Source organism: Chiloscyllium plagiosum, unplaced genomic scaffold, assembly GCF_037043375.1.
Source record: "Chiloscyllium plagiosum isolate Xiang-an unplaced genomic scaffold, Cpla_swu_hap1 HiC_scaffold_24, whole genome shotgun sequence".
In the NCBI taxonomy this organism is placed as follows: domain Eukaryota; kingdom Metazoa; phylum Chordata; class Chondrichthyes; order Orectolobiformes; family Hemiscylliidae; genus Chiloscyllium; species Chiloscyllium plagiosum.
In genome coordinates this window covers 38,304,230-38,331,538 of record NW_028270162.1, presented here as the reverse complement: position 1 = coordinate 38,331,538, position 27,309 = coordinate 38,304,230, and the positions used below count along the sequence as shown (strand labels likewise).

Here is a 27,309-nt window from a genome sequence, read left to right as displayed (position 1 = left end):
GCTTTGCTGAGCTCTTTTGATGATGTTGAAGGAGTCCATGATGTACTAGTAAGATTCTGAAGATGTTAATATACTGCTGCAGGATGCTATACTGTTTTGTAATATACAAGAGCGACAGCCAATGGATATTATTCAAAGCCCTTTATTGAAATGAATGATTTGATAACAAGTGGCTTCTCATATTCTAGGCTCAGTTCTGTAATGTTCATGAGAATACCAATCTGCTCATCACATTATCTGTCAAGCTAGAAACCAGCCTGTTCTTCACAAATCCAGTTCAGCTTTTAATCTGATGTGAAAAACCCAGAGGATCTTGCTGGCTACTGACACCATTGGTTGTTGCAGTTGTGATGTTTATTTTCTTTGGCATTTTGACAATTAATCCTCATATTTAGTCATCCAATACATCCTCTGCTGTCCAAATTTTCTTGAACAGGTCTATAACCTCAGTCCTTTTATGGTGAACTTGTACCTCGTCAAACTCCAGGTGGTTTACAAAGATATGAATTGGGAGCAGAAGATGATAATTTGGACCCTCAAGCCTGCCCCACCATTCAGTACGATCATGGCTAATTTGTTTGTGTGTTTCTATATTCTCTTATGTTCAATGACCTTATATGTTTGATAGACGAGGGAATCAATCTACCTTCATATTAAAAATAACCAGTGGTGCCGTCTCCACTGCCTTCTGAGACTGTGTTCCAAAGTTGCACATCCCTTTAAGAGGGATGTCCTCCTCATTCCAGTTATAAAAGGGCAAATCTCATTCTTTAAACACTGATCCTTCATTCTGGACTCATCCACGAAAGGAGACATTATTTCCGCATCCACCTTATCAAGACCATTAAGGATCTTATACTTCAATCAAGATGTCCCTCACCCTATAAACTAAACTGGAAACAATCTCTCCTATCTTTCCTTATAGGACAGCTCACTCATTCCAGATATCAGACTAATAACCTTCTCTGAAGTACCTCCAACACATTTACATCCATCCTTAAATAAGAAGACCAACACCGTACACAGTAATGGAGATGTGATCTCAACAGTGCCCTATATAACTGAAGTGTGAAATCCTTACTTTAACATTCAATTCCTCTTGTAATAAAGGATAGAATTTAGTTAGCCTTCTTAGTTACTTGCTGCACTTGCATACTAACCTTCTGTGACTTATGAAGGGCCAACAAGAGGGGAGGCCATACTGGATCGAGTACTTGATAATGAACCAGGCCAAGTGCTTGATTTAGTGGTAGGTGAGCACTTTGGAGAGAGTGACCATAATTCAGTTACATTTAGTTTAGCAATGGAAAGAGATAGGTATATGTCACAGGGCAAGTGTTATAGATGGGGGAAGGAACAGATATTGCATGTCCTTAATAGAAATGTCCCTGTCAGGCAGAGGGGAAGTGATAAAGTAAGGGAACCGTGGTTTACTAAAGAAATTGTATCGCTTGTTGAGCGGAAGAGGGAAGCTTATGTGATGTTGAGACAAGATGGTTCAGATGAGGCGACGGAGAGTTACAGATTAGCTAGGAAGGATTTAAAGAGAGAGTTAAGAAAAGCAAGGAGGGGACATGAGCTGTCTTTCACAGGTAGAATAAAGGAGAACCCCAAACACTTTCTAGAGGTATGTGAGAAATAAAAGGGTGACTAGAGTAGGAATAGGGCTAGTCAATGACAGAAGTGGGAGTTGTATATTGACCCTATGGAGAACAGAGAGATGCTAAATGAATATTTCTCATCTGTTTTCACTCAGGAAATGCAGAATATTGTAGAGGATAAGACTGAGATACAGGCTTTTAGACATGAGAGGAGTGAGGTTGGTAAAGAGGTGGTGTTATCAATTCTAGAATGTGTGAAAGTAGTTACGTCTCCTGGGCCAGGCTTATCCGAGGATTCTCTGGGAAGCTAGGGAGGAAATGGTGGAGCCTTTGGCTTTGATCTTTGAGTTGTCATTGTCTACAGGTTTAGTACTAGAGGACTGGAGAATTGCAAATGTTGTGCCCTTGTTCAAAAAGGGCAGTAGAGATGACCCCCAGGTAATCATAGACATGTGACCCTTACATTTGTTGTAGGAAAAGTTTTGGAAAGGATTATAAGAGATAGGATTTATAATCATCTAGCGAGCAACAATTTGATTGGAGATAGTCAACATGGTTTTGTCAAGGGCAGGTCGTGTCTCACAAACCTCATTGAGTTTTTTGAGAAGGTGACCAAGCATGTGGATGAGAGTATGGCAGTTGATGTGATGTACGTGGACTTCAGTAAAGCCTTTGATAAGATTCCACATTGTAGGCTATTGGAGAAAATGTGGAGACATGGGAATGAGGGTGATTTAGCAGTTTGGATTAGAAACTGGCTTTCTGTAAGAAGGCAACAAGTGGTGGTTGATGGAAAATATTCAGCCTGGAGTCCGGTTACTAGTGGTGTGCTACAAGGACCTGTTTTGGGATCACTGTTGTTTGTCATTTTTATAAATGACTTAGACGCAGGCATAGGTGGATGGGTTAGTAGGTTTGTAGATGACACTAAAGTTGGTGGAATGGTGGACAGTGTGAAAGAATGTTGCAGGTTGCAGGGGGACTTGAATAAACTGCAGAATTGGGCTGAGAGATGGTAAATGGAGTTCAATGCAGATAAATGTGAGATGATTCACTTTGGGAAGAATAACAGGAAGGCAGAATACTTATTCAATGGAATGATTCTTGGATAGAGTGGATGTGCAGAAGGATCTTGGTGTCCACGTACATAAATCCTTGAACGTTGCCACCCAGGTTGATAAGTGCTGTTAAAAAGGCATTCGATGTGTTAGGTTTTATTGGTAGATGGATTGAGTTCCAGAGCCATGATTTCATGCTGCAACTGTACAATACGCTAATGCAGTCTCACTTGGAATATTGTGTATAGTTCTGGTCGCCCCATTACAGAAGGGTGTGAAAGCATTAGAAAAGGTGCAAAGGAGATTTACCAGGATGTTGCCTGGTCTAGAGGGAAGGTCTTGTGAGGAAAGGCTTGAGGGACTTGGATCTGTTCTCATTGGAGAGAAGGCGGCTTAGAAGGGATTTAATAGAGACATACAAGATGATCAGAGGATTAGATACGGTGCATGGTGAGTGTCTTTTTCCTAGAATGATGACATCAGCTTGTACAAGAGAGCATAGCTGCAAATTGAAGGGTGACAGATTTAAGGCAAATGTCAGAGGCAGGTTCTTTACTCAGAGAGTGATAAGAGATTGGAATGCCTTGCCTGCCAATGTATTTAACTCAGCCACATTAGGGGCATTTAAACAGTCCTTGGATAAGCATATGGATGATGTTGGGATAATGTAGGGGGATGGACTTAAATTAGTTCACAGGTTGGTGCAACATCAAGTGCCGAAGGGCCTGTTCTCTACTGTATTGTTCTATGATCAGCTAGATCCCTCTGCACCTCAGAATTCTGCAATATTCTTTTTTTCTCCTGATGACTCGTTGGTCCTCTCATCTGGTAGTTTCTCCCAGCTTGACATTCAGCTGCTGAGGGGTGGTGCAGTCACCAAATTAGACCATTAAGTTTGGGCTGAACTGGTTTAGGATCACTTGAAGGTATTGCATCTACTTTCCTTTCTGCTCCTTGTCAGTGAATAGCATCCAATCATCCTTGCTTTTGATTGGTAAAGTGGCATTGCTCCTTAAAGCCAGAGAGTATCACACCATTGACACAAACCCTTTGGTCCAAACATTCCATGCTGACCATGTTTCCAACCTAAATTAGTTGCACCTGCCTGCACTCAGTCCATTCCCTCCAAACCTTCCTTATTCATGAATTTATTCAAATGTCTTTTAAACTTTGTAACAGTGTTTCCATCCACTAACTTTGTCTGCAGTTAATTCCACGTGTGAACCACTCTTTTTGTAAAAATGTTACCCCTCGTCCTTTTTTTCTAATCTTTCTCCCCTCACCTTAAAAATATGCCCTCTGGTTTTGAACTCCACCACCCTAGGGAAAAGACCCTTGTCATTTGCCTCAACTTCGGTAACATCCTATTTAGCTTCTTGAAATCATTCTGATATGCCACTACTCTTAATCATTGTCATACAGTCATAGAGATGTACAGCATGGAAACAGACCCTTCGGTCCAACCCATCCATGCTGACCAGATATCCCAACCCAATCTAGTCCCACCTGCCAGCACCCGGCCCATATCCCTCCAAACCCTTCCTATTCATATACCCATCCAAATCTGACATAAGGCCTTTGATACTTATTTTGATGAGTTTCTAATCTTTTGATCCTGGATTCCTATGAGGAACATTGGGAAAAGACAGCTCCATTCAGTGAGAAAATGCCAAATTCTGCCTCTTAAATGTTGCAATTGTACTAGCCTCCACCACTTCCTCTGGCAGCTCATTCCATACCTGTACTACCCTCTGTGTGAAAAAGTTGCCCCTTAGGTCTCTTTTATATCTTTCCCCTCTCACCCTAAACCTATGCCCTCTAGTTCTGGACTCCCCAACCCCAGGGAAAAGACTTTGCCTATTTACCCTATCCATGCCCCTCTTAATTTTGTAAATCTCTATAAAGTCACCCCTCAATCCCGTGCCTTTTAATTCTATCCAGTTTCATATGTGTCACCCACAACTTGTCTTCGCATTTTATCCAGTTTTCAATGTTTTCATTGTCTAAACATGTTTAAAACATAGGCACCTTATAAAGTCTGCCATCCATAACACAATTGCTAACAGTACTGTTCTGTTCCTTAAAATATTTGTACATTGCTATTGCCATTCTAGGGCTCTTTAAAAAGCAAACATTCATAACATTTCCTCATTTCCCCTCCCCCCACCTTGTCTCAGTCTAATCCATTGAATTCAGCACCGCCTTCCTAACCTGCAATCTTCTTCCCGACCTCTCCGCCCCCACCCCAGTCTGACCTATCACCCTCACCTTGACCTCTTTCCACCTATCACATTTCTGACGCCCCTCCCCCAAGTCCCTCCTCCCTACCTTTTATCTTAGCCTGCTGGACAAACTTTCCTCATTCCTGAAGAAGGGCTTATGCCCGAAACGTCGATTCTCCTGTTCCCTGGATGCTGCCTGACCTGCTGCGCTTTTCCAGCAACACATTTTCAGCTCTGATCTCCAGCATCTGCAGACCTCACTTTCTCCTCAAACATTCATAACACTCTAGTATTAAAAAATAATTGAATGCCAACAGGCATAGTCAGGAACCTGCTGGTGGAGATTATTTCTGAATGACCTCACCTCAATATATGTCCTGAGTTGGTGTTTATTTTGACTAATTTTAATTGCAGGTGCTTTAAATTTCCCACTTTTAATTTTCTTTTGTTTCCAGAAAAGTATAACTAATGAAAGAACAGCAAACCATTGTTATCATAATTTAATGTTTAATGAAACAACAAACAGTCCCTCTGCATCCTCGTTTAGAACTGAAACAATAGTTTGTTGTCAACAAATATTGTTACAGATTTAATACACCAACCATCCGGACACATGAAGATAGGCATGATTTTTAAACTTTTTATTTTCAGCTTAGGCACAAACTTAAGAAATTCTGGCAGTGGAACGTCAGCTTAAATCTAAAACTTCAAGACCTGTTTAAGGAGGATGGAGACAAGGATCAAAAGATTCAAACAGTTTTGCTTGTTCTTTTGAAGTATATATGTGGATATGTTTTTAATGTCCATGTATTACAACACTATTCCACAACTAAGATGATGGCTGTTCAAAGACAGAGTCACCAGAATTTGGCATTTTCTCACTGAATGGAGCTGTCTTTTCCCAATGTTCCTCATAGGAATCCAGGATCAAAAGCTTAGAAACTCATCAAAATAAGTATCAAAGGCCTTATGTCAAATTGGCATTTGTCAGTAGACCAAAGTTCTGTGCCATGCTTTTCCACTGCAATGCTTTGTTACATTGCCATAAATTCTCCCATCATGTAAAAACCTCAAAGCACAGTAGAATCCATTAGGATAGTGGTAACAGCTAAACCCACATTTCACCATATTCAGAAGATAAAACTTTAGACTTCAGCACATTCTAAACTGTATTTAATTACTTCATTGAAATTCTGCCAATATGCTGTATTGTCAGAGGTGCCTTTTTCAGATAAAGTGGAAAACTAGGTGCCATCTATTTGTTCAAGTGATGGAAGAAATTCCTTGGCATTATTTGATATACAACAAAGAATTCTCCTCATGTCATGGGCAACTTATTTCTCCTTCGTTGACACAACCAAATCAGAGCTCGAAGGTTTGTTTTCAGATGTTTCATCGCCGTGACTAGGTAACATCATCAGTGAGAGTCTCTGGTAAAGTGCTGGTAGTATGTCCCATCTCTCTATTCATAGGTCTTGGTTTCTGAAGGTGGGTGATATCATTTCCAGTTCTTTTTTTCAGGATCCATTAGATGCTACCAGCAAAAGTAATGTCATTTACAAAATACCATGCAAGAACTGTAAAAAAAAAAAAAATACTACATCGGACAAACAAGTAGGAAACTTGCCACCAGAATACATGAAAACCAACTAGTCACTAAAAGACATGACCCTCTATCACTAGTTTCCATACAGACAGACAAAGAAGGACACCACTTTGACTGGAACAACACACACATCCTAGGACAAGCAAAACAAGGACACAATGAGAATTCTTAGAGCATGGCATGCTAACCAGAATTCCATCAATAAACATATAGACTTAGATCCCACCTACCTTCCCTTGAAAAAATGAACCGAAAATGACATCACCCACCTTAAAAAACCAAGACCTATAAATATAAAGGCGGGACATACCACCAGTGTTTTACTGGAGACTGTCACTGATGATGTTACCTAGTCATGATGACGAAACATCTGAAAACAAACCTTCCAGCTCAGAGAGCTAACTTAATTATCATCAATCTGAGCTACAAATCTTCTCAAAAATTGCTATCAGTCTTACATATCAAGAAAATTCCATGATAATTTCTGAGTCTATTAAGTTCTTTGTTCATAGTCAGATCAGTATTAAGGATACCTCAGATAGCTAGTATTTCACAGTTAGAGAGGGGGATATCAGCTATTGTTTCTACCGTACAAGATACTATGACTGTGTATACAGAAAATAGGTGAGGACTAGATCAGACAGGCATGAAGAATAAATTGGGCAAAATTGGCACACAATCAGTAGCCTTGAAATAATACCCCAAAGAAAATATTGTTAGTGGTACTTGTCACTGAAAGAACAGAAACCAACTTTTACATTATAAAAAGTGCAAATAAGACGTCACTTTTACACTGGAAAACTAAAGCATGGATCCTCCAGACCATACAATCTTATTTTCTCATCGGTCTTCTGGGGCTAGTTTAAGAAAGTGGGCAATTGATGACGCTACCAGAAACTTGCCAAGGTTGCATCATAATAGTTTTTAGCAAGTGAGGGCAATGAAGATGAAGGCATTTTCCTTAATCAAGTGGACACTTTGATATCGATTTGAGGGCAGGTCATGTACATCATCTCTTATTTTCGGAGGCAGAATGCCAAACATCTCTCTCATTTGAAATGAAAGGGACGGCACGGTGGCTCAGTGGTTAGCACTGCTGCCTCACAGCGCCAGGGACCCAGGTTCCATTCCAGCCTCGGGTGACTGTGTAGAGTTTGCACATTCTTCCCGTATCTGCGTGGGTTTCCTCCCACAATCCAAAGATGTGCAGGTTAGGTGAATTGGTCATGCTAAATTGCCCGTAGAATGGGCCTGGGTGGGTTACTCTTCAGAGGGTCGGTGTGGACTAGTTGGGCCGAAGGGCCTGATTTCACACTGTAGGGAGTCTAATCTAATCTAATGTCCAGTATTGCTAAGAGGCATGAAATATCGTTGGGACTATAGAAGACAGTAATACCACAAAAAAAGTGTTTTAGCTATTTCTTCACCTGTTTCAAGTTGGGTTCTCCCAAGTTCATTCTGGTAATTGTTGTAATTTGTTTCCCTTTCTTATTGGGAAATGTGCATCCTAAAAGGGATTTTCCCTACCAAAAACTTCAAGGTGGGGAAGTCTGAGAATGAATATTTGGTAGGTCAGAGTTTGCAAAAAAAAAATTTAAACAAGTGCACATATGTGATTTTGATTGATAGATAGTTGGTGCTGGTAAGACTTCTTTGAGCAAAGGATACTAAGTCAGCAGACCTGAGGCATCCAAATCTAAAAGCAAATTACAATAGGTCATTCCCTTAAGAGTCCCGCATAAAAAGCAGGATGATCAGTAGCTAATGTATCCTGATTGATCGCAACTGCCAAGTCATTGTCACCATCAAATTCTGCAGGAAACGTACACTTACCTAGCAATGAACTGTCTCCAGTGCCTGAAGGATCAAACTAGATGTCATGCTGTTTTCCTATCTACCACAATGATACCAGCAGTGAACAGGAATCTGTAAAGAACGGAATTTCTACCCAGTTGAGCCTACACATGACTCCACATCCACAGCAATATGGTTGACATTTAAGTGCCTCTTTATTTCGAAGTTAACAGGGGACAGGCAACAAATGTCGACTTTGCCAGGATATCACATTCCTTGAAGGATTGAAAAAGCAGAAGAATTATTGATGACCACTGAATTGCATTAATTAAGCTCTTTCAAATTTAAAAAGCTATGTTATTTAGTGTTTATAATATTGGAGAATTAGGACTTTAGCAATGAATTAGTAACAAGACACAAGGTTCAGTGGCTCAGTTGGTCAAGCTCTCACCTCTGACTCAGAAAATTGTGCTTTCAAAAAATCAAAGCCAACATCTCAGTTCAGTACTGAGGGTTGCAACACGTTTGGAGCTATTGTTCATCAGGGTAGACAAGAGGGGGGTTATCCCCAGTGTCCTGGCTAATATATATCCCTCAATCAACATTACTGAAATGTATTATTTAGTTATTATCATATCATTATTTGGAGCTTGTGTGCATATTGGCTGCCATGTTTCATACATGAAATTGTGACTGTACCTCAAAAGTATTCCCTTGATAGTGAGCACCTTGAAATGTACATTAGTCATGAGCGATAATATGAAAATGTATGCTGTTCATTTAATTATTTATGGTGAAAAGTATTAAGTTTATCATTTTTATTTTATTGAAATGCTGATTGTAACTATGTTAAGGTCATTATGATAGGTTTTCTAATTTCCTTGTGGCTCATTAATTAAAGTTATTGCATCAATTTAGCAAGATGGTCTCAATCTACAATGGATTGAAAAGACAATTTCAAATTGACCTCCATATAGCATTCTCTGCACAGGGTGGGACTCCAGGTTCTTGTCAAGATGTTGCTTATACCTGTCGTTGACAGTGGAGAATGTTTTGTTGTCTGCCCAAAGATTCATTCTCTTTGTGAAAGGTGCTGTTATGATACTCTTAAAGATATCAAGGGTGCCACTGAATCATACCAGTGCACTATTTCTGTTTGACATCCTCTTGACCCTGTTGCAGGGAAATTGTCAGGTTTCCTAAATCTAACCTGTTAGTGTTTAATGCTGTGTGGCAGTAGAGGGCAACCTTCACGTTGTAGATTGAAGCACTTTGAAGGTGGCTAACTTTTAGAAAATGACACAAATCTTGCAGTTGAAGTATGAACATTCCTCACAATCTGGTTTTTAGCCATACTGCATGCTGAAAGCTGGGTGACATGTTAACAGCATCCCCTCATGCAAGGCACAGTGTTCCACCCTATAGAATGGAAGACTGTCAAAACCTTAGTGGAACAGCCAAGACTCACCCAGCTGGTGGATAAATTAATAGATGATAACTGTTGCTACCACCTAATCAATCACTCCAGCCATCTTAAACTTCATTAATTCAACAAAGCCTTCATAATGTGCCAGGTATCCTATGAATAACAGTATGCAACCACATGTTAAAACTAAACAATGTGAGCTCCATTGAAAAAAATAGTAAATCACTTTCAGAAACAAAATTCCTGTCTGAATATATACAAGCAACATTACTTTCAGTAAAATTACATGGGTATTTTGTAAAAGTAGTTTCACAACTTTCAATCAAGCACATTTCAGACCCAACCATTTACTACTGTATTTAGTGTGTATTAAGAGAGCCAAGGGGCCAATTTAAACTCCAGTTTATTAAAGGTGTGGTGCTGTTGCTGGCGAGAGGCTCAGCTGTTTTAACAATCGGACTGCATTTATTTGCTGCGGGCAATTGATGCAGCTATCTGATTGCAAGAATATGGAAATTATCCAGCTCTCTCACTGAGGCTGCTGATATTCAGAATGTGGTTATGGTGAGAAGAGGTGGGAGATGGTCCCAGGTCAAGGCACTCATTTGAGACAGAAATGATCCAGATTATATTGTAGGCCCAAGAGGAGCAGTCCTTCAGGATGTGCCAAAAAATGTAATGTTCCATGGTTCATTTTGTTCTTGCAATATGAACAATCTCCTTAAGCACCAAGTGGCCTAACAAGTTTTATCACGTTCACAACTTGTATAATATAGTTAACCTTCTGCGTAAAATAAACAGGTCCTCCAGCCACCCATTTCAGCACTATATTAAAAATGACTCCACGCACACTAATGGCAGCAGAGCACGGTGTTATCAAGTTTTATTTTTTGGATGCCACTGACCAATTTTCATCGAAGAATGCAAAATTGCAAAAATCTTCATCAGTTACATTTACTAATGTTTTTCTTCTGTCTTTCAAATCATGGACTTGTATCAGCATGTGAAAAGCACCAGCCTGATTGAAATATTTGGGTGCTGTTGTCAGCCAGGGCAAATCAAAATTGTCTGAGCAAAAGCAGCAGCTAGTGCCCCTAAAATCCTGTTGCTGCCCAGCAAAATTGAAAAGTATGGTGCTGAAAAAGCACAACCGGTCAGACAGCATCCAAAGAGCAGGAGAGTCAATGTTTCCAGCATAGGTTCTTCATCAGGAAAGTGGGGGGGGGAAGCAGAGACAAATGGGAGGGGTGTGGAGCGGGGTGGGTTGCTGAGAGATAAATGGGAGGGAGTGGGGCTGGGGGCAAGTTAGCTGGGAATGCAATAGATTCCACACACATGTTGGGATGATGGTGATAGGTTGGACGGGAGGGTGGAGCGGAGAGGTGGGAAGGAAGACGAATAGTTCAAGAGGGCGGTGTCGAGTTAGAGGGTTGGATCTGCGATAAGTTGGGGGCAAGGGAAATGAGGAAACTGGTGAAATCAGCATTGATCCCATGTGGTTGGAGGATCCCAAGGTGGAAGATGAGGTGTTCTTCTTTCAGGTGCAGGGTGGCTAGAGTTTGGCAGTGGAGGAGGATCAGGACCTGCATGTCCTTGGTGGAGTGGGAGGGGGAGTTGAAGAGTTTGGACACAGGGTGGTAGGGTTGATTGGTACGTGTGTCCCAGAGATGTTCCCTAAAATGCTCCAGTGGTAGGTGTCCTGTCTTCTCAATGTAAAAGTGACCACATCAAGAGCAACATTCACAGTGGATGATGTGTGTGGAAGTGCAGGAAAATCTCTCAGATGTGGAAGAATCCTTTGGTGCCTTGGATGAAGATCCCAAAGGAGGTCGTCCCCTAACCACTGTCCAAAGCCGCAAAGGATCCTTCCACATCCTGGGCTGCCTCCACTGCTGAAAGCCAGCCACCAGATGCCTGGAGGAAGAATGCCTCATCTTCTGCCTTGGGACCCTCCAAACACACGGAATCAGTATTGATTTCACCTTTTTCTTCATTTCCCCTGTCCCCACGTTATCCCAGATCCAACCCTCTAATTCAGCACCATCCTCTTGAACTGTCCCCCCGTCCATTTCCCTTCCCACCTATCTGCTCCACCCTCCTCTCTGATCTATCACCATCAACCTCCACCTTCATGTACCTATCACATTCCCAGCTACCTTCCACCCAGCTCCACCCCTCTCCCGCTTATCTCCCAGCCATCTTGTCCACCCCCACTCACCATTCTTGATGAAGAGCTTATGCTCAAAACGTCGACTCTCCTGCTCCTTGGATGCTGCCTGACCAGCTGTGCTTTTCCAGCAACACACTTTTTGACTCTCATCTCCAGCTTCTGCAGTCCTCACTTTCTCCTAGCTGCCCAGCAAAGGCCTAGTGACCCTTTTGTCTTTGCTTGAAGGCATGCTTCGATGGAAATCTGGGAGAAAGCTGAACAGCCACAAAGACACTAACAATATAGAACATTGCAAACAGTATAAATTTCTATTGACTCAGGAAGAGCACTGGATAGGCCGCTCAGCATCTGATTATTAGCACAGACTCTGCCACTGGTAACTGAAAATTAAGGTTCAATCTTTTAAATGCTGGAATATCCGAATTAACCTGAAAAAAATCTGGTGCTGCTGCACCCATGTTCTGAGCAGGCCAAAAATAAGGGCAGCTTCAGCTTTAGAAACCAACCAGTGCTGCACTGTGGTTTTCAAAGAATGTCCACACCTGGCTAGCAGAGGTCATGAGAAGCATCTCACTTGTCAGCAAAATAGAGCAAGTCATACAATCAGTAAAATAAATTAAGCAGTGAAAGTGAAACGTAATGTTTCTCCAAAAGTATTTGCTCAGTTACTTGAATTTTGTTCTCCTGAAGGTCACATTTAAGATGCCAGACATTGAATGTATCACCTGACAAGTAGACAAAGAGTCAGATGAGTTAGTGGTCATTGTAGCCATTGAACCACTCCTGGTAGTGTGTAGTGTTTATTGCAAACTTCTTGAGCTTTAAGCATTGAAGAAAGTGTCTCCTCTACTTGATGTAATGCTTCTAAAAACACAGGAGATGGCACTCTTTCAATGTTAAACAATCACTTATCTACTGATTTTTTTTTCTGTATGTTATTTTAAAATGTCTATTTGAAATAGTTTGAAATAAATTCTGTCTATCGCAAGTGCTGTTCTAGTATTGTCTGCTTTTAAAAGCCTGAATTCTTTTCAAACTATGTAGGATACCACTTTTAGTCAGCATGTTAGGACTATTCCCTCTGTAAAATGCTTTGTTGGACTACAAACCTTGGCCTGAGGTGTCTGTGTGAACGCTCAGTGATATAATCAGTGGTTACATGCAGCGACTGCTGCACCTTGAGCCTGACAGCTCACTTCCTGTGGAGACCATATACTGAACTACGTATTGAGCGAAATTCTGCCTTTATACTTTCTATTCCATATGAGCTGTTGCTCCAGGACCTTCAGAATATTTCTAAAATCCTGATTCTTAAAATTTTGTCTACTCTCCCAACTGCTGTTAGTGCAATGAATGAACATTTACCTGGATATTTATCTAAACACTTACAAGTTTATTGATCCAAGAGTTTGCTTTTCCATTTCAAGTATTGTAGATATAGAATTGGATTTAGAACTTTTGCATTTATAAGTAGATCGTAAATAAACTTCACTTTGTTCACACAAGACGAAAAGAGATTCCAATATGTCTATTGTCGAGATTTGTGGAAATAATAGGGTACATTCTTAGTTTTAGACTGTTTTGCCTACTGCCCTCACAATTGTCAGTCGTGCTATGTAAACTCACAGACCAAAAGCAGACTGTGAGCCTAAACATGATCAATTAAGTGAATGATTCTGTGCTTGTTAAACTTCAATATCTTATCATTTTTTGCAAAACACCTAATCAGAAAACAAAATTAGAGTACAGAAACAAATTTTCTACCCCTGAACCAGAACTACTGAGTGATATTATAATGCCTTGCCACCGAGATCAACTTATGATCACAAACCTTGGATCAAACTGAGGAACTTTCCTTCTTGCATAGATCACCAAATTCAAAGCTGTGAGGAAATCCTATGCAGACTAATTCACACTCAGCAAAGGGCCATCGGGTATCAGATTGCGGTGATCAGATTTAGTCTTGTATTCACAATGGCAATAAGCAAGATACCTTCACCTGCCATGCCAAAAACTGCTAATTGAATCTACCTAAAGAAATTGCTCAGATTCTTGTGATAATTCTTTATAAATGACTGCTATAAGTTATTTCTTGAATTTCAGAATGACAGCATGGAAGAAAAGCTACAAAGTACAAACACTTCTTGTACAAATTCCTAACTCTGAACTCTGTAAAGTAAGATTTTGAAAACAAAAAGAGATCTATTCTTGCTGGAGCTCTTTAAATCACAGTAATATTCAGTTTGATCCATAACTGGTAACAAGTTCAGGTTTTCTCTCTTGGCTCCCTCTTCCCTTTCTCACCAAAACTCATCACCAACTCAAACAATATGCTGATTCAGAAGTTATACCTAAATGTTTTGAATGTTTTGGACTCCTCTTTCATGAAGATAGGACTTTACGTTTGTTAGCCAAAGTTACTATCTCAGCTTTTATTATCTAGATTTAAACAACAATGTAATTCTCATTAATAATATATACATACATCAATAATATAATCCTCATGTTCTGAGAAAGGGTCACTGGACCTGAAAGATTAAATTTGATTTCTTTTTGCAGGTCCTGTTCAGCTTCTCCATCAACTTCTGTTTTGTTTTGGGTTTATCGCAATCACAGTTCTTTCAGTTTTTGTTTTATACTGTCTTTGTTTTATCTGGATGTTGAGGATAAGCATGTCAATTTAATGACAAGCCTATCAAGTTAATTTTATGTCCTCAAAGGCAGACAAAACTCAATTTCTATCCTCTAATCGTATTTTATAGCAAAAAACAATTGTTTCTGAATGTGGAAGTCACAAAGCTTCTTTGAATTTCTTGATCTTCATGTCCGTGGTTTTGGTTCACAGTTTTGTACATCACTTGGCTTGTTGTGAATGATAAAATTGTGAAATGTCTCTACTGGAGAGAGCACGATAGATAATTGTGGGTTTTTTTTTGTAACATAATATAGACAGAAAAGGTAAGACTATTTTACTTGCCAAGCAGACATGAAGAGGACCCCATATACCTTAAGCAAGACAAACTGAGAAGGGATGGTTCCCTCAGTGGAGGACATCAGTAAACCAGTTTGGTTTTTCCAACAATTTAGCAGTCATTATGCATGAACTTGAATTTGTTTCCATAATCTGCTATGCTGAGACTTGTACTGTTATCCTGTTGGTTCCTAGTCCCAAGCCATAACTACTAAATTGCTACAATATTACACTTTATAATGTGGGTGTTCCTTACATTAAACAGACAAAATACAGTCGATGCCAGAAATCTGAAATAAAAACCAAAAATGACGATCACTGAGGAGGTTTGACAGTAACGGTGGGAAAAAAAAAGAGTTTGTGTTTCAGATCAATGAACATTCATCAGCACTGTGTGCCTTACTGTGTTGTCTTTGCACTCTGATATTGATGGTTCTAGACTTGGAATCTTGTTTTATTTCTAACTCCGAGCCCTAAGTTGAGGCAAGATGTGTGACATTCTGATCAGTCCTAACCTAAAAACTTGTTCGTTAAAAGGATAATATTTTTCTTCTTGCAGAACTTTAGTCTCAACACTTTATATCTATTAATGTTGCTTACAAGTCTTTATTACTGTTACGTAGTAGTTGATATTGCAAAGAAATTGCTAGATATCACATCCATGGATATCCAGATTTATTGAAGAGGATCACCATGTTAATCGCCCTTTACAAAATTATTTGGTGTATGGTTTCCAATTTTCAGTTTATACTTTTGCACGTGTTGTTTAATAGAAGACTTCTGTATGAAATTAATGTTCTAATGATAGTTCCTTCATTTGGCATGAAGTGTAATGCACTCCTGTGTCCACATCTTAAATTCTCCGATGTGTTGGCATCATACTTCCTTGTGGGCCAAAAGGTTACTGATCCCTCATTTTACCCACTATTTCATAAATTACTGAGTCATGTTGTTTGACATGTATTCAAGCAACTTTGTCTCCATTGTAGATAGGACTAAATTGTCTCGAAATATGTGTGGACTTGGAGAGGCTAAACAAATCATATACCCGAGGATCAAAATAGTGGTTGGCTTTGTCCCAATCTGTCAGTTGACTAGGCGTGATGGCCTTGGATTCATTAAAGGGCAGTAGCAATTTGTTGAGGTGCATTCCTGCAAGGCATTATTTATAGTTTTGTGAATTACGCTATTGTAGCATTGACCTTGCAAAAGGGTATACTTTGCCATTCTTCCGTCTTCGCATTAGTTATTGGCAAGAATTTGCTGTAAAAATAATGGTCTAATGATGCACACTGTTATGCTCAAATCAAACAAAAATTTCAAGCAAAAGCAGGTACATGTTTAAGCTCAAAATTTTAAAGGTTTCTCTGAGGTGTGCTGCTGTGTGGTAAACTGAGAAAACTGCATCTTTCTGCCTATGTCCCCAGTTAAATCTATTGAATGCATTGAGGTTCTTATACCAATGCTGAAGATGTTCTGTCACTCATTACAAGTATCATTGTAACAGCGTGCAAATCCTAATTACGACTAAACAGCCTCTTTGGCACTGAAAATTAGATTCTGCCTCTGTGAAATCACATTCCTTCTAAATGTTATTGGAGATTTATTTCTTAAAATTAAATATTATTCACTTTGTCTCTCAATCTGATTCTTTCTTCCTCCTGTTTCTTACTTTCTAATTATGATATGACATTGAAATCACTGTCTTAACTTGCATTTCAGACTCTAATAATTAATTCATACTTCTTCAACCTGATTGTTAGGGAGAAACATGGATGTTTGCCCTATTAACAGGTACCAGATTCCCTCTACAGGGCATTCTACTATTTTGATCTTCCTCTTGCAGCTGCTTATTATGCAAAAGCTCATAGAATTTTAATGAACAAAGCCAAATTTTTGTCAATTAAAGTATATATTGTTTCATTATTTTCCTCTATAATGGATTGTAACCTTGTCTTGACTGTTGCTTTTAGAGATAGCAGTTATCATTCATCCAACACAGTTAATTCCATTATCCATCCTTCTATCTTCCTTTGCTTTGGACTAATAATTACTGATAATATACTGTCCCTGATGTGCGCTGCTTTAATAGCGTATATATTACCTGTAAGTAGTTGATTTACATAGTTCAGTTATAAATGTCATTTGACCATTGTTTCTGGGTCAAGAAATTGGATTCCTTTCAGTATGATTCCTTTCACTGCCTTATACTAATGGTTTTTAAACTGGGATCCAATAAACAATGGAAATGGGACCTCTGGTTGCTAGGGTAGGCTCTCAGTGTTGACCATCCCAGTTACAGGCACACTATACTGTAGGAAGTAGTCATGTGGTGAAATATTCAGGAGGTGTATTGGAGGGTGGATGTTTGTTGACATTGTGATGATAAGGTCTTCATACCTTTGGCGGAATGCTCCTTGTGCTTGTCCAGGGGCCTTCTAGTAAAACATGGTCAAGGAAGAAGAAGCAATAAGTTTTAGCAAAAGAGGTACAGTCTCAGGTAACAGGATAAGGTTTACTATATCTAAGTAACTATATGTGGCTTTTGTTATATTGATGGTGACATGACTCTCTCCTTTAGCTATCCAGAACTATCTCAGACACCAGATACTCTATCCAGTGGTTGTGTTAGATATCATAGTGACAGAGATTCAACTCTGCTCATTTATTAACCCTTTCATATCCATTACCTTAAATGGAATGCGAATTATATCAGACAGCCTTGGTGCAGTTACATTGAAGCCACTTCAACAGGAACTCATGAACCTTAAATTCAGAACTGTAAATATGCAAAAAAATTATGGTATTATAATTTAGTTGGCAAGACCATGATTATCTAATCCATTTGAAAAAGAAGTCCTTCAACCAAAAGTGTTGAGAGTCACTGCCTTAAGGGGAAAATTATCCCCTTTAATTATTACTGGTTGACTAGACAACCTACCTATGTGAAGGATGACTTCCTTCAAAGAATGATAATTCTAGTTCCTAAAGGCAAGTTTCTTTCTTTCTTATGAAAGTAAAATTTCAATTCCTGCAGATAGAGTTGAAGCCTGTTAATTGGAATGTCCTAATGGAAAGTAAATTGCCCTATTTTGTTGTCTGTAATTAAGTGAAAGCTGTAAGGACTGACTTAAGTACACTGAAAACCAAGTGCAGGTTGCTGTGAATATATCCCTTATAAAGGAACATCTTAATTAATTACATCCCTCTTAACTGGTGTCAAGTACACTGTGAACCTTCAAAACAAAACTAAGGTGAAAGTTGGGGACGTTGTGCAATTATGTAAGTCCTTCAGTTAACAATTATTTGTACCCAACTTTCATAAACTATTTTTCTCTTTTAAAAATGATTTCAACAGTTTTTCAATTTAAGGTGAATATATTAGTGAAAGATTTTGCAATTCTCAAAGCCACAAAGATTCTTTCAGCTAACACAAACATCTGGTACTAATGCATAATAGTGGACGGAAAGTGATGCAAACTGATTCATCTTCCAATTTCTTCTTAGTAAAGTGCATTGCCCCTATTCAGTACCTCATCAGTCAGCCAGTATTCAGCAAGAAGCTCAATTTGTTGAGAATGCCGGTGGAAAACTTCTATCACTGCACACTAGTTACCTGCATCACTGCTTCATCTGGAACGGTTGTTCTTTTCTGATACTTGTATTATACTCTTTCAATCCCATTTATTATCCGGTTTTGTGGGGGGAAAAATGGAACAATGCCTTACAGTCTTTAAGAACAGAATTAACTTCAGTGTTTTCTTATGTTGCTTTTTTGATGAATGAAGATAATTTCTTTCTGGCTTACAGTGTAAATTCAGAGGATGATTTTGACAAAATCTACTGTTTTCTCAGTCCATAATGCATATGAGACAATTCTTTGGTATATAATTTAATTGGTAACTTTGATCACATATAGCTTTCACTAGCATTAATATCTTCCTTTAATAATCTAGGGTAATTTATAAATGTGACATTATTTGTACACCATTTGGAATGTTAACTACAATGTCATGACTGAATACTGACATTAGCTTTTGAACGTCTCAGTGGTACACGAGTGCTGCAGGTGCTGTCATTTTTACACCATCATTACCAAAAGTGCCTGGCATGCTGCAGGCAACTGTCCAATCACCCACAACCTTTGGCAGAACAACACTGAGACTTTCGCCGAGCAGTATGCAACTCATGGTTTGGATTTAAAATATGCAAAACATTTGCAGATTTTTTAATAATCAGTCATTGCATTACCTTTTTGAGCACATTGCTATTCCTCAAGATTTACTGATGTATCTTATAAGAAATGTTTAATGAGACAAATTATATCTTTTATCCAGTTGATTGCTTTTTAGTCGTCTGGTTCACGTTAGAAACGAAATGAAGCTATTGCAACTGCAGAGTATACGATACAAAGCCTAAAGTGTGAAAAGCTGTTTCAATCTTTCGTTGTAGCTTTGTTTGTGATGAGAAATAAGAAATCAGTTTAAGAATTAACTATTTTTAGAGATTTCATATTTTGACTTTTTCCTTTGAAGTGAAACATAAGCATACGTTTTTAACAATATGTTAATAGCTTGTGGTTAAAAGAAAATGACAAATATCAATCACATTTCACAACTGCATCTCCACTACTTACAATGTACAACAAGTTATTATTGTGATGAAATAATCTCCATTTGCTTGGATAAATACAGTTGATACAGCCACAACACTTGAAGATCAACACCATATGGGGAAAATACGATCCATTTGACCAGCTACCCATTCCATCACCTCAAGAAACGTGCAGAGGCAAAAAGCAGGAACAGATTATTGAGTTGGATGATCTTCTATTATAGTAGTGAATGGTTGAGCAGGCTGGAAGGGCCGGATGGCAGATAGGTGCTCCTATTTTATGTTTCACTCATTCCACTCCTGGCATTTGGTGATATCACTGTGATATCTCCAAAATGCATTGCAGCAACTTGCCAAGATCCTTTTGATAACACCTCCAAAAGTCTATATTTTGAAATGTAGAAGAACAGGAATATAGGCTAGGTGCATTAGTCAGGGGAAATGTAGAGCAACAGGGTAGGGGTATGGGAAGGATACTCTTCGGAGGGTCGTTCTGGACTTGTTGGGCCAAATGGCCAGTTTCCACACTGTAGGGATTCTATGATGATGAATATTTTGTGCATCTATAAGAAACACCAAAACCTCTGCCATCCCAGCTTGGACATATATTGTAACTCCTTCATCCAAGGATTCCTAATTTCACAACAGTTTAGAAGTACCTTTACAGTATGCACTATAGAAGTTCAAGCAGGTACCATAGTAAGGTCTCATTTGAAAGTCAACCAAGGAGTTTCGCAAAGGAGGCAATAGCAGAAAATTGGGGAGACCATTCATCTCAAGACCTTAGTGTGTACCTGTTGGAAACCAGTTATACAGCAGCTTCACAGAATCAGGGGATAACATAATCTACTCTTTTTTTAGTTGGATTACATAAGCAAAGGAAAATAATAGAATAACAATAACTAAAATGAGAATCCTACACCTTAAAACTATTCCAAATTTTCCAAGATATGTTGAGTTGGGGAATTGAAATGAACTTTCAAAATGGAAGTGAACCCAACAACCTTGTACGGGGAATTGTGGCTACCTTGTCTCGTTTTACCTTATTTAAATGTCAGCCTGGGAGGAATTCTTGGATTACTTACAATAAGCAAAGCCATTGGATTCCAAGTCATCCTCAGGAAATAGGCAATTAAAACATTGTTGTCCCTGCTAAGACAAGCAACCAAGTTGAGCTTTTTAAAAAAAAATGTGCATTAATTGGTGAAAGTATTTCTGATGACTAATGTGTAAGTTAGATGGTCGATAGCATTCAAAGGTCATTCAAATCTTGCAAAACAATAGGTACAATTGTTATCATCCCAGCTTATGTTATTACCAGACAAGTCAGATGCCAGCCTGAATTTTGGTTTGATAATTTAAATATTTTGGTTTTAATAAGGTGGTCACTTACTGAAATACAAATATGCAATGATGAAGATTTGTGTTTAATAGTAAAGACAGAAGTCAGTCATGCATAAAAAGGAATGAATGCACCCATAACGCAGTTTGAAAGATTTTGAAGCATACAGTAAAATGCAATGTTCCATCCATCCCAACAGCATGCCTTTACGCAAACACCAGAGAGCTCATTCTCTATCACATCTATAGATTTGACTTAAATGTTGCTTTCAATATCCAGTCCTAAGAGTCTTCCTTGAATATTCATATAATTGAGCTTAAACCTTTTCAGCTTTAAACAACTCTTTCAGTATTGTAACCAAAATTTCTAGACTGGAAATTTTAAACTAAATCTTTATACATGGATTACCTATTTTTAACTTCTGTGAAGTATCTCTTTATTCCAGGAGAATGTTTCATAAACCCAACTTCAGCCAGGATATCTGTGAAAAGAAAGTAAAAGCTTTCTAAGCTATTTGGGTTTTCACCTAAACAAAACTTATCAACTCCTGATTCATCTAATCAAACGCAGCTAATAAGGTTCAATATTTACTCTGTCCACTAATAAAACTCTCCCAGTCCAAACAAATCCCCATTATTACTCCAGGAACTGTCTTCCTTATACTAGTTTAAAAGAAAACCGTTGTACCAGTAAAACTGACAATTATTAAACCCCCTCAACCACACCTAAAGATCAAACCGCATATGCCATTAGTTCAAAATTCAAACTTTGAAATAAATGATATTCAGATATGTATAAATCATACACCTCGCATCACAATGTACCAGTGACCTCGCAGAACAAAATTATGATCTCAATTATTTTCATTGTTCTTTCTATGCTCTTTTATGTCTATTTGTGAATTTACAATGATAACTGAAGTTGAGACATTGTTCAAGCAAAGAAAATTTTACCAGAAAATGTCAAGTCCGAAATAATTGATAAATTTTGTAAGTGCATTTTAAATTGTACAGCCTACTGCTGTTTATATTTTATTTAAAACAAATTTCAGTATATAGAAACATGGACAAATGGAGCCAAAAAGGAGACATGAGTTAGCTTTGGCAAATAGGATTAAGGAGAATACATTAAGGGAAGCCTTCAAAATGAGATAATGAGAGTCCAGAGACAGTATATTCCTGTTAGGGTGAAAGGAAAGGCTGGTAGGTGTAGGGAATGCTGAATAAAAATAGAAATTGAGGTTTTGGTTAAGAAAAAGAAGGAAACATATGACAGGTTATAAACAGGATAGAGTGAATCCTTAGAAGAATGTAATGGTAGTAGGAGTATACTTAAGAGAGAAACCAGGAGGGCAAGAAGGGGACATGAGATAGCTTTGGCACATAAGGTTAAGGAGGATCCAAAGGCTTTTTATAAATACATTAAGGACAAAAGGGTAACTAGGGAGAGAATAGGGCCCCTCAAAGATCAGGAAGGCATCCTATGTGTGGAACCACAGGTGATGGGGGAGATACTAAACGAGTATTTTGCATCAGTGGTTACTGTGGAAAGGTCATGGAAGATATAGAAAGTAGGGAAATAGATGGTGACATCTTGAAAAATGTCCATATCACAGAGGAGTTGGGGCTGGATGTCTTGAAATGCATAAAAGTGGATAAGTTCCCAGGACCTAATCAGGTGTACCCTAGAACTCTGTGGGAAGTGATTACTGAGCCCCTTGCTGAGATATTTGTATCATCGATAGACACAGGTAAGGTGCCAGAAGACTGGAGGTTGGTTAACGTGGTGCCACTATTTGAGGAAGGGCGTAAGGAAAGGCCAGGGAACTATAAACCTGACATCAGTGGTGGGCAAATTGTTGGACGGAATCCTGAGGGACAGGATTTACATGTATCTGGGAAGGCAAGGACTGATTATGGCTTTTGTGCATGGAAATTAATGTCTCAAGTTTGATTGAGTGTTTTGAAGAAGTAACGAAGAGGATTGATGAGGGCAGAGCAGTGGACATGATCTATATGGACTTCAGTAAGGCGTTTGACAAGCTTCCTCATGGTAGACTGGTTAGCAAGATTAGATCTCGTGGAATATAGAGAGAACTCGCCATTTGGATACAGAACTGGCTTGCAGATAGAAGGCAGAAGGTGGTGATGGAGGGTTGCTTTTCAGACTGGAGGCCTGTGACCAGCAGTGTGACGTGAGGATCGGTGCTGAGTCCACTACTTTTCATCATTTATATATGATTTAGATGTGAACATAGGAGGTATAGTTAGTAAATTTGCAGTTGACACCAAAATTGGAGGTGTAGTGGACAGCAAAGAAGGTTACCTCAGATTACAATGAGATCTTAATCCAATGGGCCAGTGGGCTGAGGGGTGGCAGATAGAGTTTAATTTAGATAATGTGAAGTGCTGCATTTTGGAAAAGCAAATCAGAGCAGGACTTATACACTTAATGATAAGGCCCTAGGGAGTGTTGCTGAACAAAGAGACCTTGGAGTGCAGATTCATAGCTCCTTGAAAGTGGAGTCACAGGTAGAAAGGATAGTGAAGAAGGCATTTGGAATGCTTTCTTTTTTGGTCAGAGTATTGAATAAAGGAGTTGGGAGGTTGTGTTGCGGCTGTACAGGACATGTGTTAGGCCACTTTTGGAATATTGCATGCAATTCTGGTCTCCTTCCTATCAGAAAGATGTTGCGAAACTTGAAAGGATTCAGAAAGATTTGCAAGGATTGGAGTTGAGGGATTTGAGCTATAGGGTGAGGCTAAATAGGCTGGGGATGTTTTCCCTCTAAAATCGGAGGCTGAGGGGTGACCTTATAAAGGTTTATAAAATCATAAGGGGCATGGATACGATAAATAGACAAGAGGTGGGTGAGTCCAGAAATAGAGGTCATAAGTTTAGGGTGAGAGGGGATAGTATAAAAGGGACCTAAGGAGCAACTTTTTCACAGAGTGTAATGCATGTATGGAATGAGCTGCCAGGATGGTGGAGGCTGGTACAATTACAACATTTAAATGGCATCTGGATCGGCATATGTATAGGAAGAACTTAGGGGGATATAGGCCAAGTACTGGCAAATGGGACTAGATGAAGTTTGGATATCTGGTCGGTATGGACGAATTGGACTGAAGGGTCTGTTTCCACACTGTACATCTCTATGACTTTGTGTTTGTCATATTTGATATTTGGAGCAAGTCAAAGTTACTGTCTTAATTTTGAAAATTAGCAGAATGATAAAGCAATGTTAACATCTGTTTTCTTTAATTTGTGAACAGCCTTCTAAATATTATATTTGAAAGTAACTTTTGCAAACTGAAAAGGCCTTCTGATGCCAGCATTTCCACTTGCATGTTGTGATAGGCTAATATAAACAAGCAGTGTAAAGCTTGATGTTAACTCTTTGAATAGCTGACAAAATATTGAAAATATGTTTCCTGAAAATATCGATGAATGTTTCACTTTCTCAACAATTGTGTATTTAAATTACATAAAATATGCAGCATTGAAACAACTGTTGAGTCCAGCTAGTCCTTGCCAGTGTTTATTTTCCAATCAAGCCTTCCCTATTTTTCCTCAACCATCTCAGCATAATCCTCACTTCCTTTCTTCTGCTTATAGTCTTTCTAAATCATCCCAACGCTTTCATTTTCTCAATATAAAAATGTCTGGTCTCCATATCTATTCCTGATGCATATAATCTAATTTTGTAATATCAACGAACCAGAACAAAGAATGGTTCAACACAAGAACACCTTCAGCCCACCAAGACTGTGCCGACACAATGCCTTTCCAACCAAAAACCTTTTGCCATACACAGTCCATAACCCTCTGTTCCCTGCCTGTCTATATATCTGTAGATGCCTTGTAAATGTTGCTAATGTATCCACCTGCACCACCACCTCTGTCAGTATTTTCCAGGCATTTATCTCACAATGTTTAAACAAAACCTGCCCCTCATATCTCCTTTAAACGTATCCACTTTTATCTTAAGTCTATGTCCCCTAGTAATTGACATTCCTACCGTAGGAAAAAGACTATTAATTTGATCCATGCCACTCATAATTGTGTAAACTTCTGTCAGGTTGTCCCTCATCCTTCAATATTCAAGTGAAAACAAATCAGGTTTGTCCAATCTCTCTTCATGGTTAAAAGTCCTTGCAAATCACACTCTCACCTTCTCTGATTAATTTTTAATAAAAATTTGGCAACCAGAACAGTACACTACTGCAAGTATAACAAATGTTCGGGACAAGTTTAAGATAACCATGTGTAAGCTTGCATCTAGCATTTATCAAACTATCTTTCATGACCTAAATCTGCATTTCAGTTTGCAATGCTGTATAGATGTTGCAAAGTTAATTCTTTTCATGTGAATGAATGGAAATGAACAAACTTCACAAATACAACTAAAATGAAACAAAAGGTAAAATTGTTGTTCACTAAAATGGCATACATTGTCTGCAAGATAATACTGTGAAGATAGCTTTTGCATGGCATCACAGGGTCAGCAAAGTGTTAATCCCACCAAAAAAAGATGCATTTTGCTGTGAGCAAGTATTTGTCAGAGGGAGTGATTATTTTAATATACTGGTTTTGAATGTTTTCGAATTGTCATTGGCATTGGATCAGTTACATTACCCAGGTCTGCTGACAGCTGATTTTCCAGTATGTGAAACAGCATTTGCAGTTAGCTGTTAGATGTGGTCAGTGTGTAACACAGCAGCGGCTGAGCAGACCGATTATACCGCCAGAATAGTCAGCAGCGAGATAGCAGACAAAACATCTGTGTCTCATTTTCATATCTAGCTAAATAAAATGACACAAAAACACACAAGCAGACTCGGGGGTAGTTGTGTGTTTCTCCTGGGAATGAAAAAAGCATGTTGGAGAGATGCAGGTTATCAGAGAACCATGAAGACAATAATATAACCTGACACATTTGAAATGAGACACCAGTTGTCATGGCAACAGCTCACGTGGGAGTAGATCTCGAGAGACAGCTATGAGATGTAGTATAAATGATGTTTGATTAGAACTTAAATCATTTAGGCTCATGGAAGATAGGCCTTTTGTCAGCATGGAACCTTGGGTCACTTGTAAAGCGACTGGGCCTGAACGTATTAGCCTTACACGTGGTCCTTGGGGTGAAAGGGCGTACAGACTGATTAGTTTGCCCTTCTTCACTTAGTTTTTCATAACCTTCTGTGTATTAAAGCATCATTTCTATACCAAAATCCACTTCACATGTAAAGAGAGCGTTTGCTCTTGGTAATAGAAATACTGCTAACAATTTAAAAGTTAGAGCATTGAGTTGCTTAATGTGGCATTGTTTGCATTGGTTTTGTGTTATGAAAGCTTTTCTACATGTTACAGCACTTTTGGGTGGCAATGTAAAATATCCTGAAAAAAATAAAAGAAGTGGATGCCACTGTGTCTCACTTATATGAAATCAAATTTATTGCAATGTGCATGCAATATTAATGCCATTGTAACTTAAACTTTAGAATCATTGACTATATTTTAAGTTTCACTTTGCATGCACAGAGCAACAGTATTCATCTTATTCGAAACAAAATTCTGGCAGCTTCGCCAATTTGCAATTAATGTAGTTGCGGTTTATTTTCTGTGTTCCTCCAGGCTGCTGGAAATTGCATGTTTCTTTTATTTGGTGGCGGTAAGTGCAGAAATGTAGCGTGTGCAGTGCTTGCCTGAAGGGCCGTGTCATTTGCAGTGTTTCAAGTAATGAATCCTGGATCTGGGCTCTCTTAGACAAATGACCTGTGGCCTAGCGGCCGTTTGTGGACCCAAATGATTTTGTCAGCTGTCACTTTGTAGCCAGAAAAATGTCAAAGCCTGTGGACAAGTGCTGCATGAAAGAATTTCTATCTACCATTAAATATTCTGTGCTAAGTAAGCCCGAGTTATCTAATAACTAATGTGAATAAAATTCCTTTGAGATACAACATGTAGTCTTGACTCCTTATTTTGGACTAATTTTCTATTAACCCTCAGAAGACGAGACGTTACCTGTTTAGAATTTCTGTTTACTCAAACAGCTTATAGAAGATTGCGTCACGCTCAAAGGGCAGTGACTGCTTTAATGGAAAGTTTGATTTAATTTTAAGTTTTGTCTATATTGTATTTTCAGTGCCATTTATCTCATTTTTTATATTCTGTTTAGCATTCTCTTTTAATTTTTAGGGACAGTTTAACAATGTCTGTCCATTTTTTAGCACACTTAAACAGAGGTAAAATTAAATCTGAATATGTTATATAACTACTAGGTTTCTTTACATACTGGGTACTAGTAGGAAACAAAAGGCCAAATATGTCTGTTGCTGTCTCAACCAGAGATTGGTTTTGAACACTTAAAGCAGGTAACAGGTAAGGAAATCAAAGCATCATTTGTGATTCTTTAATTACCAAAAAGAAATCTTTAATTAACATTGACAAAGTTAATCATGTAGTTATCAAACATTAGTACTTTGCACACCTGATTGGTGAA

The 27,309-nt window shown here is 38.7% G+C and overlaps 1 protein-coding gene across 5 annotated transcripts in view; it reads left to right on the top strand.

The window, feature by feature from the left end:
• Positions 1–27,309, top strand: part of rbm19 (RNA binding motif protein 19) — a 250,198-nt gene that overhangs the window by 205,173 nt on the left and 17,716 nt on the right. Inside the window, exon 25 of one of the 5 annotated variants that reach the window (XM_088000098.1) lies at positions 19,543–19,736. The exons of the other annotated variants lie outside the window; for them this stretch is intronic. The gene's annotated coding sequence lies outside the window, so the exon portion shown is untranslated. Of the gene's footprint in view, positions 1–19,542; positions 19,737–27,309 lie in introns of those variants that run through there. 5 annotated transcript variants of the gene reach the window in all.